Genomic DNA, 13,028 nt, shown 5'->3' with positions numbered 1-13,028 from the left:
TTCCTGGGGACATTTGGCAATGCTTGGAGACATTTTTGGTCTCCTGGCATTGAGGGAGTAGAAGCCGGGGTGCTGCTGAACATCCTTTGGATGCAAAGGACATTCTCCCCACAACAAAGAATTATTCAGCACAAAATGTCAGTGGTGGTAAGGCAAAGAAACCCTGCATTTAAACTATAACAGTCTGTTAAAATTTTAAACACTTTCCCCTCACAAATCCTTCAATATAGCATACAAACACTGCTTTTTATTTTCAGTCAAGTATAATCAGATTAAGCAAAATTGAGTTACTATAGTGCATGATCAAATTGCAGGTGCACAACCAAAAGGGAGTGAGCAGGAGAAATGAATTTGGCCAAGAAACACACACACACACACACACATCCCTCCCCAGAAGAGCTGGGGCTGAGGGAGAGGTTTCCCTTTTGTATGACATACTTGCTGAATTTGCAAAAAACAGCACTAAATAATTGCTATTTCATTGAGAACTCCCTGCCAACAACTAGAAACAGTCCTAGCTGGGTGACACTGTCAACTGGGGATTTTAAAGACAAGCAGAAGAAGAATAAGAAAGTGAATTCAATAGAGTTTATTGACAATTTACAGCTTATAGAGCTTTTTCTGTAACTCTTGACAAGTCTTCTTTGCATCCAAGGTTTGTTTGAGTGCTTAAAAGGCGCTAAGATAATACATTCACAACACAGTAGCTAGTTCTGTCAGAGACTGATCTCCTCCTTCATTAGAAGCCAGGGATGAGTCTTTATTAAGCAGACTGCTAGATCTGGGGACAGCCTCAGGAGTCTTTGTGCTCACCAACAATTAGGGAGATAAAAATCAGCCTGAATGCTAATCTTCCCTGAACAAACCATGAAGAACTGAATTGGCTTCTGGGCAATGTTCAGAGCCACTGGGACAATGGGAAAAATTCAGATTACACCAGATCCCCTGAGTGTCTGGAAGCTTGCACATGGGTAATGGTTCTTCAAAAAAGGAAAAATGTTAATGTATCTTTGCATTGAAAGTTCCGCTATTTGATGTATATATATATGCCTATATTCTTAAACTTGTTTTAGAAAATACAATTTCATAAATAACTATAATGTATACAACACATATATTCTCTCTCTCCATATATATATATATATAAAATACGATTTTTTCTTTTCCACATGGGAAGCCATGTGAAACATTGGGAAGGGAGGAATAAAATAATTCTTAGAGATTGGGGAACCTACAATGAGGGGAAACCATTATCTCATTCCCCAGTTTGGCATCTGCTTCAGCAGCAGATGTGGGGGTGGGGTGCAGAGGGAGAGAGAAAGCAGTGGAGGGTGAGAGAGAGGTGTTACCTTGTATGGAAACAGGATCATTGAAGATGTGATTGAGCTAAGGATCTTGACAGTATCACTGGGCTGAAATTAAGGTGTCAGCAGGATGAGACCCTATGGATGGCCCATGTCTCTTATAGCTTCTGGTGGCTGCTAGCTTCCTTGGTTTGTGGCTGTATCACTCCTACCTCGGCTTCTGTGATCACATTACCTTCTCTTCTTTCATCTGTCAAGACTCCCTCTACCTCCCTCTATATATGATTGCATTTAGTGCCCACCCTGATAATCCTGGATAATCTCTTTATCTCAAGATCCTTAATTTAATCACATCTGTGAAGAAGATCTTGTTTCCATATAAGGTAACATTTACAAGGTTCCAGAGATTAGGACCTGAAATATTTGGGGGAAGGGTGGTATTTTTCAGCCTACCACACCCAATATCTTGTTCCACCCCTATTCCTTCCAGGGTTCAGCACTATACCCTATTTATCTACACACACACACACACACACACACACACACACACACACACACACACACACCTCTTTCTCTCTCCATCTCTTCTTTTCTTTCTTGATAGAGCTTGATGACCCAAATCTTTAGCCTTCATTAGCCTGGCAGGCTCAGCTCTGTGTATGCATTCCACCTGTAGTGGCAGTGCTGGTGGTGGAGTAGGTTTTTGTATATTCTTCTAACGTAGCAAAGAAAAGGAAGAAAAACAAAGGAGAAAATTAGCTTTCCATATTGAAAGAAGTTAAATAGTGTTATTTTGCTATGTGAAGAAATTACATGGTATAGTCAAGAAGTTGTTATAAAAAAACGAGTACAGAGCTATCTTACCAGGGAAGAGGCTAATGATCACTGGTCCCCAAATGTAAGCCTTGATTCAGCCCTTTTAGCTGGAATTCCATAAGCCAAAATATAAATGCTTTCCAGGAGTCTAGAAGGTGCTGACCCTTCTTCCCCTCACACCTGTCTGTCCAGGAGACATACTTATTTTCAGTCAATAAAGAAACAAGGAGCTCTTTCTGAAACTTTTACTTTGAAAGTCAGAAATTAAATGTATACTATTTATCTGAAGCTCAATTCTGCACTTCTCATGTGGCTCTTTAGCTATGGTTGAAAGACTTTCTATTGCCCAATGAGTGTTATTAGATATAGAGCTGACATATCTAGCCACAGGAGCAGCACTTCTGAAATCAGTGTGCTTTAGAAGTACAAGAAGAGATAAAGAGAAATATTCAGCTGCATAGAAATGAAAAGGAGTCTATTTTAGAAAAAAAAAAGGTTAAAGCTAGAAGAGATCTGAGGTTATTTAGTAAACTTATTCCATCTACTGATGAGGAAACTGAACTTAGCCCCAGAAAGATAACAAGATGTATCAGTCAGCTATTGCTGCATAACAAACAACTGCAGACTCTTATCAGCTTAAGACAAGCATATATTTACCTAATGCACCTCTGGGCATTTGCTGATTTGGGGTTTGGCTGATCTAGGTTTTTGTGCCTAGGGTAGTTCTTTTCCACATTTTAGGTCCTTGGGTTTGCTCCAGATGACTCTCCTTTTCCTTGTAGCAGTGGGCCAACTGGAGTAGGTTTTTCTCATGGTAATGGTGAAGGCACAAGAGAGCAAGTGGATGCATGCAAGGCATTTTAAGGTCTAGATTTGGAACTGAAACACTGTTATTTCTACCCAAATGTCATTGGCCAAAGTAAGTTACATGGCCAAGCTCAAAGTCAAAAGGCTGAGAAATACTCTCTGCCCACAGTGAGGCCCTGCCAAAGGTGTGGATTTAGGATAGGATGAAGAATCATTTAATCATCCATACAAAATTTGCCTAAGGTCAAAAAGCTACATAATGCCTCAATTAGGAGACTAGAATTGTACTACGCTGCACAACTGGTTACATTTATTTGATCTAAATTTTTATCTTTTCCATCCACATAATTAAAAGCCATTCATAGATTTCTATAATTATTATCTGCAGAGGCATGTGACACATTGATGAATGTTAAATGCGGTACTGTTTTCATTCAATGTCAACCCAAGTTTCCCTAGCCTGTGGGTACTAAACTGGTCACATGAAAAAGAAAAGTTCAGATTTCACTGGTTTTACAAAATCCCTTTCTGGTGGCTCATGAGAGGCCTTCTCATCTTATTCCCCTTGAACACCTCAAGAATATCTGCTACTGATGCTGCTCACCACTACACTAGCCCCTCTGGGAGAGTGCTGATGTCCCAGGTGCCCCAGAACTAGGAACCCTCAAGTTGCGCAAGTGACATTGTGTTCCCTGCAGCCTTTGTTCACAGTCCTTAGCAAGGCTGTAGTACAATGTGACCTAGACCTGCACATTCAGAATTTCTCATGAAAATGAGTTCCTAAGTTTTTCTTGTTATCCTATCTCTCCAGAGAGTTCAGACATGAGTACATAGGGCCAGGCCAGAGACCTATATTCAAAAGATCATTTCTGACTCTTCAACTTCCTCTTCCTTCAACCAAGGATGTAACAGTTTATAGATATAAATTCACCAGACACTCACACATATATATATATACATACATACATATACATATATGTATAAATATATATACTTTTTGGGGGGGGGGCTGCATTGGATCTTTGTTGCTGAGTGCGCAGACTTTCTCTAGTTGTGGCGAGTGGGGGCTACTCTTTGTTGCTGTGTGTGGGCTTCTGATTGTGGTGGCTTTGCTGCAGAGCACAGGTTCTAGGCACGTGGGCTTCTGCAGTTGCAACACCTGGGCTCAGTAGTTGTGGTACATGGGCTTAGTTGCTCTACGGCATGTGGGAATCTTCCCAGACTAGGGATCAAACCCATGTCTCCTTCATTAGCAGGCGGATTCTTAACCACTGCACCACCAGGGAAGTCCACACCAGACATATTTGGACCACAGTCAAGGCCTAAACAAAAAGATGCACTCTCAAATTAGCGGAAAAAATATTGCTGCCCAAAATGGAATTCAACACAGGTGTAAGTCAGTCATTTCCATTAGCAAAGGAAAACTAATGATGAATAGCCAATTTTAGTTACTTGCTTTGTAGTTCTCTTATTTTTTTCCCCTTAGAAATTACTATTTGACATTTTTTAATGGCTTCTAAAATGCAATTTATAGGAAACTTCTCAGTTCCATGGGACATAGCTAAGTTGAATTGGAACATGGCAGACCCATTTAATTTTACTGAGAATGCATTTAAAAACTGAGTCTTTCTGCTAAATGCTTGTGCATATTCCCAAAGGTCATTTTTTTTTTTTAATTTTACTTTTTTTTTTTTCCAATAATTTATTTTTTTTTTTAAATTTATTTATTTATTTTTTTGGGGGGGGTACACCAAGTTCAATCATCTGTTTTTATACACATATCCCCGTATTCCCTCCCTTCCTTGACTCCCCCCGTCTCGAGTCCCCCCCACCCTCCCCGTCCCAGTCCTCTAAGGCATCTTCCATCCTCGAGTTGGACTCCCTTTGTTATACAACAACTTCCCACTGACTATCTATTTTACAGTTGGTAGTATATATATGTCTGTGCTACTGGAGAACTCGAGTTTTGGGAGGGGGCGGGGGGTGAAGGGGAAGCTGAGCCAAAGGTCATTTTTAACCTGTTGAGATAAACCCTCAACTTGGCCCTAAAGATGCAGAGGAAACGGGGATTTCAGCTTCACCTTTCCTTTTCAGTTGAGAAATCTGCACCTTGCTTCCTTTGTTTAGAAAAAAACGAAATGGAGAGCCCACATTAGCAAATGCTTTCCTCCTTAAGTACTACTTTGCCGTGAGGGATCTGGCTTAGCCCTTCTCAGACATTAAACCAAAAGATGCTTCTGAGACTCATCTGTCCCAATGCTGTACTTCTATGCTGAACTCTCTTGAAAATTACTATCTCTTCTATATATTTACCAACCAAAGAGATAAAAAAAAATTTTATTTTCTAAATGTAAAATTATATTAAGTATGGTTTTATAAACTATACAGGTCTCCCAGATATTCTGATTCACCCTCATAGGAAAGCACTGCCCTCCCACAAATCATTTTTATAAGTGCTTCCTAGAAGCTCTACCAGTGAAGCAGATATGCCTCATCCATATCTTGTTGGGCTTAACCATTTTAGTGGGCAGATCTGATTTCTAGCTGCCAAAATCTTGTCTCTTTTCCTGAGGGTTTTCTCTGGCCACTGAAGTCCTCTCTGTCCAAGTGTGTTGCAGGCCAAAAATGCCAAGAAATCAATACCCCCACTCCCATGAGTGGTCCTTAACCAATGTTAGATGGGAATTGGTGTATAAATACCCCAGTTCCCTTGCCCCTCCAGTAGGACAGTTCTGAGCTACATGTTCTATGCTGGCTCCCGGACTTCCTAGTGTGATTCAGCTCCAGTTGCCCACTGTGGAAAGCTGCTTGATAAAGTGCTTTTTATTTGTTCCTTCCCTTCCCTGACACACTTCCCTACTCACCTTCCATAATTTTCTGAATTATCTCACAAATGAATTATTTGCACTAAAATTCATGTCTCGGGGTCTGCTTCTAGGGAAATTAAACAAGTCACAAAAGATCAAGAAGGCATTACATCCTGAGAATAGCATTGAGTAGGATACTCTGGACACTAGGAATACAAAAACATGTAGGATATCGTCCCTACTCTTATGTTATTTAGAGTCAAGTAGGGAAAGATGGACCAAAGCATGTAAGCACAGTGTCTTTTGATATGTATTAATATTGGGTTGGCCAAAAAGTTCGTTTGGTTTTAAGTAAAAACAAAAGACACGTTTTTCATTTTCACCAGGAATGTTATTGAACAACGTATTCACTAACCAAACAGTTTTTTTAGCCAACCCAATAGAAGTGCTGCATAGGGTTTAAGGCCAATTTCATCAACTTCCAGCCCTGTGACCTCAGTTTCATCATCTGAAAAATGGAGATAATAATAGGAATTATCCTTTTGGATAAAAAGGATTAAATGAAACAATATGTATAAGGTGCCTAGGGCAGTACCTGGCAAATGGTAATGGTTGAATACTAAATTCTCAAGTCATACACTGAGGTACCCTTGGGCACTGCAGTAAATTCGCAAGGGTGAGGCAGAATATGTTACTGAGGAATAATTGACAAAATTGTATATACTTAAAGTGTACAATGTGATGATTTGATATACATATACATTGTGGAACAATTACCAACATCATGACAACTGACACATCTGTCATCCCACATAATTAACTTTTTATGTGTGTTTGTGTATGTGTGTGTGTGTGTGTGTGTGGTGAGAATGCTTAATATCTACTCTCCACAACTTTTAAGTATACAATACCATGTTATTAACTCTAGTCACCATGCTGTACATTAGATTCTTAGAACTTATTCATCTTATAACTGAAAATTTGTACCCTTTGACGTATATCTCCCCATTTCCCCATCCCCTCAGCCCCTAGCAACCACCATTCTATTCTCTTTACTCTCTGTTTCTATGAAATCAGCTTTTTTTTTTTTTTAAGATTCCACATATAAGTGATACTATACAGTATTTGTCTTTCTCTGGCTTATTTCACTTACCATAATACTGCCCAGGTTCATTCATATTATCACAAATAGTAGGATTTCCTTCTATTTTATGGCTGAATGATATTTCTGTGTGTGTGTGTGTGTGTGTGTGTGTGTGTGTAAAACATTTTCTTTATCTATTCATCCATCAGAGGACATTAAGATTGTTTCCGTGGCTTGACTACTGTGAATAATGCTGCAGTGAACATGGGAGTGCAGCTATCTCTTCAAGATACTGTTTTCCTTTTGTTTGGATATACCCAGGAGTGGGATCAGCAGTATATTTTAAATTTTTGAGAGAAACATGGGGCTATGCAATGTCTTTTGGACACTATGCAAACTTGATATGGTTCACAGTTTCAACATTAGATCTGGTGACATTACTTTTGATAGCATGATGTCTTTGTGAAGCTGGGTGTTCAGCAGTTGCTGTGGTAAAAAGCAAATACCAAGTGAAAATCAGTGTAGAACAGAAAATGAGGGTGGCCAATCTGACTCCAAGGTTTGAGAAACTGTACAGTGTCCAGCAGGTACACCCATCCCATTGGGAAGTAATTGTGGTTATTTAAGAATGAAATTCTATAATATATATTTTTTTATTTCCATGCATTTTTTTTTCAGATGGCTACTAATTTGTTAGGGTACAAATATTCAATAAGTCATTTGGACTTAACTATTTAATAAATGGAGTTGTTAGGTGTTTCTTTTGGCCCAGGGGTCCCATGAAGACATTGCAGAGACACAGAGTGTTGTAAACTGAGAAAGTTTTGGAACCTTGGGTTTATTATATTTTGTCTATTAAATAGCTAGTTGAAAATTGAAATTGATTAAAAATGTTTGGCACATACAACTTTTTAAAAACAATTTTATTATTTATTTATTTATTTTGGCTGCGCAGGGTCTTTGTTGCGGCATGTGAACTCTTAGTTGCGGCATGCATGCGGGGTCTAGTTTCCCTCACCAGGAATTGAACCCGGGCCCCCTCCATTGGGAGTATAGAGTCTTACCCCTGGACCACCAGGAAAGTCCCTTGGCACATGTAACTTTGTATCAGCCTACTACTTAGAAATCTCAGTGTCTTTGCATGCCTACCGAGAAAACACCAAATTTCCCAGACCATTATTGTAGACCTTTCATGATTCTCCCTCCTGCCCCAACATACCGTTTAGGTTTAACCTTCTATCACCATCTGGCTAAAACAAAATATTCACCATTCCCAGAGTTCCGATTTGCCCTCTCTACCAACCTCTTTCCCCAAAATGCACTCTCTCTTCTGTTTATGGTATCCTACCAATTCTTTAAGAATCTTCAAAATCCAAAGTAAATTCTGTGTCTTCCATTGAAGAATTTTGTCTTTCTCTTCTGTCAGATGTGAGTTCTCATGCTTTGGAAATCTATAGACATATTATACAACTCTTGGGAGCATTTATCTCATATTTTCTCTTTTTTTCTTTTCTCCCCTATTAAATGGAAAGTTCTCATATGGCAAGGACCATTTCTTATATGTGTTTATATGCCCTGCAATGTTACTCCCTTGAGTAGATTAGTGGAATGGATGGGTGAATAGAAGGATGGATGCATGTGTGGATGAATGGCTGGATAATAAATTAATGGATGGGTAGAAAAACGGATGCATGGATGGGGGATAGATGAATGATAGATGGGTAGATGAAGTAGTACATGGATGAGTGAGTAGATGTGTGAATAAATGTTACAGCAGTTTAAAAACTCATTTTTTCTAATATTTTAGTCCCTCATAGTCATAAATTACCCAGGGGTTACATTTAATTAACAATCCTTTTGCCATTCCATGCCTTATTAGAACTCTAACATCCCTTCTCATCATATCATAAATTAGAACACAATTTCTCCTACTCACCAGTAAGATTTACTTCTCCCAGTCAAATGGACACATCAGCTTCCTTATCAAATCATTTGATTTGTGTGTCCAAAAATAACTATAGTGATTATGATGTATTTTTATTATACGTAACGTATTTTATATTATATGATCACATAGAGGCAGTGTTTTTATAGATAAAAATCAAGTCTTCTCCTAAAATATAGGGATTAGTTAATTGTATACAGTATGGTTCAAGAGACTATATTGGAGCTGACTGTGAATATCAAGCACAAAATTTGTCAGTGATCTTGCAAAAGGGAACTAGTGTTTACTGAGCATTGCTATGTGTCATTTAATTCTCACAACTACCTTGTGGGTTAGAGATTATTGTTCCTATTTTATAAATGATAAAATAGAAATACATGGAGGTTGCGAATCTTGCCTGAGGTCACATCTCATATATGGTAGAAGTCGTCTTGAGAGTTGCACTATTTCTAACAATTTAGCGTGGCTCAGACCCATGCTCTTTGTTCCTCATCATGGTGGGATGCATACATGGACACCCAGCAATAAGAACTAAGAAGAAATCACATTATTCCTATACCAAAGTTTTAAACAGAGAAAAAGAGGCATAGGTTTGTCCTCCACTCCCAATCTGCAGACCCTTATAACAGCAATCCCAGTTCTCCACTTTACATTTCAGGGAATCAAGGAGTAGAAAGGAGAAGAAATTGAGGAAAGAGGAAAATAAAGGGGGTAAGAGACAAGAGGGCCCTGGGAAATCTGCAGAATTAACTTTATCAGCAGCAGAAACAGAGAGTCTTTCCTTCTCACTCTTTTCTCCCGCCAGGGCTCTTAAGTATTGATCAGACTTAATTACAAGTCATTCACTTCTTAAGAAGAGATGTCTAGGAAAAGACAAGAACAGGGCCTGCCATTTCATAGTATAGTCCTTCAAAATCTGGAGCTTGAATCCTAGCCCCATTCCTTTCCAGATATGTGACTTTCACCTCTCTGTGCCTCTGACCCCTCATCTGTAAAATGGGTGCAATAATATTACTTACCACATTGTGTGGTTGTAAGGGTCAAATAGATAATTCAGATGTAGTTCTGGCAATGAGTAGTATTCAATAGATGTCTGTAGTTATGATGTATGGTAGTGGTGGTAGTGGTGATGATGCTGTGGGGCAGTTCTGCCTGGGGGACTCAGGAAGGTCTTATAGGAGTGACATTCTGGAGGAGAGAATGAAGGGGATTTAGGGCATTTCAAGCAGAATGTTTGAAAAATTATAGGGCAAAAAAAGAGCCTACCTAGAGAACAAGCACTTCTGTGTGGCTAAATTCATTACATTGTTAATTGTTTTAGGAATTTCTTAAGGGAGGAACGTTACCTTAAGAATCACCTTCATGGAAGAGATTGTTGAAAGCACAACGTTGTATCTTAGCATTGAGAGATCTTACATGTAAGAAAGACAACAGAGAGGAGCAAAGACGGTATTCAGAACACTGACTCCTAAATTTGACTGTTTTCTTCCACTTACAATGTTGGAAATATCAAAGAAGTCAACTTGATTCGTTTTCCTGGTGGGTCCTCCCCAGAAAGCAGACTATGAAACAGCATTAGTTGAGGAAGCGATGTGCTGGGGAGGTAATACTTGTGAAAGATACAAGGGGAAGGAAGCAGGGTTGGCTCGGGAGAGCCTCAGACCATAATGCAGCTCCAACAAAGTCTCCACTAACCCAATGGGGAGCTCTGGGGCAAAGATTGTCCATTAGAATTGTCCTTCATCGGGCAGAAATGACCAGGTCTTAGTGTTCCTGCCATGCTGGGTCTTTGGCTGGGGGATGCTGAGAAGAGCATGCCCTCAGCTCAAAAGTTAAGGTGGATCTTGAAGACCCTTGTCAACTGGAATTTTTCAGCTAACTGTATTCCTTGTAGCTGAACAAGGAAGATCTGAGAAACACACCTCTGTGGATGCCATGATTCTTCTGATGAAGTGTCTCCTGAGAGAGCACTGTAGATGGGAGGTGGAAGAAGAGAAGTCAGTAAGCTCCCAGAAGATCTAGTTTCTGATCCTCACTCAACATTAATTTACTGTGACAGCCTTAACTTTTTTTGGTCTCAATTTTCTCAGCTAGGAAGATGTGGGGATTCTGGTTGAAATCTAGAATATATTTGATTCTAGATAGCAAGAATTCTTATTCAGAAATCCCATGGAATGAGAATGGTAATAAGAACATGGATTGCCTGAATTTGAAATCTGGCTTTAGCCGTGACTAATTGTGTAATCTTGGGTGAATTATAAAATCTCTCTGGACCTTATTTTCTTCATCTTTAAAATGGGACTAATACTAGTACCTACCTAATAGGGCTGAAAATTCAAAGAGAAGAGAGCATTCAGAATAGTGCCTGGCACGTGGTGAATGAATCCTCAGCAAATACTAGTTGTAACTCCCATTCCCTGCCTCTACATGTTCACACATACAGATACTTTTGAAAGGACCCAGACCTTAGAGTGAGAATTTAAGGGGTGAATGGGTCCAGATTAGGCCCAGTAGCAGCTAAGTCTAAGGAAAAACTTTAGCCCTGCTTTTCATATCTGCTTGTTTCTGAGAAAGGGTAAAAGGTGTTTTTCTTCCAGAGTACAGTTTGTGATGCTTCTGTATTGCTTAGTAATGAAAGCTTCTCCTCACTTTTTTTCTGATCTGATTGTTTTCAATTCAACAATTTTTTTTTAATTGGAGGTTTTAAAAAATTATTAATTTAATTCTGCTCCTCTGACCATTTGAAGTCACTGCATCTCAAACAAAATGCTTCAGAAGCCCATAAACATCGTCGTTGCTTCTAACCTACTCAGAGTTATTAACTGTCTATTATTTTTTGGATGCTTGGTAACCAGGCTGTCTTTGCTGTAGACATAATGAGGCATCCCCCTTAGGTCAGCCTTGCAGCTGGGAGGTTGGTAGTGGCGGAGGACGTCTGGTCAATCTCTTCTCAAAGGCAGGGTTCCCACACCTTTAGACCTTTGATTAAAGAAAGAGAATGTGCTTGGGGAATTGATTCCAATAGTACAAAACCCAAAGAGCAAGACTATTGTCAATCATAATCATCAAAAAAGAGAGTTTACACATGAAGGAAGAGAAGTGGATGTTTTTGAATGACTGGAGTGAGGCCTTTCTCATCCAAGCAGTACAATTGAAGCTGTTTGTTTTGAAAGGTGGCATCCTCGCTGTTGGGAAAGGGATCCAGAAGTGGAATTAGGACTATTAGGGGAGTAGAATATGTGAGAGGGGAGTGGAAAACAATGCCTCAAGCCTTGCTCTGAGCCCATGAGTAGCCTCTTTGCCAGGAGATCAGAAATGGGGGCATGTTCACTGTTGTTAAGTCACCCCGAACCCTAGCAGTGTATTCAGCAAAATGGTGCATAATTTGCTCATGTCTCCATGAGGATGTTTCATCTTGTTTACTGAAAGAGGAAGCACAGTTGAGGTCCTGTCACCATTAGAAACCAGTGAGTTTCTTCTTCTCTCTATTCTACATCTTAAATTACTTTGATATTAAAGAAATGTGACTGTAGACAGACATGAGACAGGAACTGAGCTTAATGTTTATTTCCCTAGAGGCAAAAACCTAAAAGTCAGAAAAACAAAAAACGTAGGACACCATTGCCGAGGAAGAAACAGAAACCACAGCTGCTGATCTCTGTGTTTTTTTTCCACTAGTTTTTCAGCTCCCTAATTATCCCTAGTTTCTACTTCCTTGTGTTTCAACACACATTTCCCCTCTTTCTTATTTGTCCGTTTCACCTCCCAGGAGGACTCCGAGGTATGACTGTCTCTCTACTGCTACCCTTTGTCCCCTGAGAGGCGTGTGGTCTAGTGGTTAAACACCCAGTTACCGGAACACACTTATTAACTGTAAATTCAGGCCAGTTGCTTCCCCTCCCTATACCTCATTTCCTCATCTGTAAAAGGGATGTTAATAGTCCTATATCATAGGGTGGCTGTAAGGACTTCATGAGGGAACACGTATAAAACATCTGGAATCAATGTTGGTTCTTTCTATTATTGTATCCTTTGTCCTTGCCCCTTCCCACAGATCCTGTGCTATTCATTATCTGGCAATTTAAAAGAAAAGAATGAGAAAACTTGCTAAGAGAAATAGAAAGGTGAATGCTGGTAGTAGCTTTCACGCAGGAGGAAAAAGGCCCTTTCTAGAATTTTAACATGAGTCTAAAACAATCATTTGAACCTATGTAAGTCATACAGGAAAATAGGGATATATAAGCAAAGCCATTTCTAGTTTTTCT

This window comes from Hippopotamus amphibius, chromosome X, assembly GCF_030028045.1.
Source record: "Hippopotamus amphibius kiboko isolate mHipAmp2 chromosome X, mHipAmp2.hap2, whole genome shotgun sequence".
NCBI classification, from domain to species: domain Eukaryota; kingdom Metazoa; phylum Chordata; class Mammalia; order Artiodactyla; family Hippopotamidae; genus Hippopotamus; species Hippopotamus amphibius.
The sequence above is the reverse complement of the archived record's forward strand: the minus strand, read 5'-3'. Positions refer to the sequence as shown.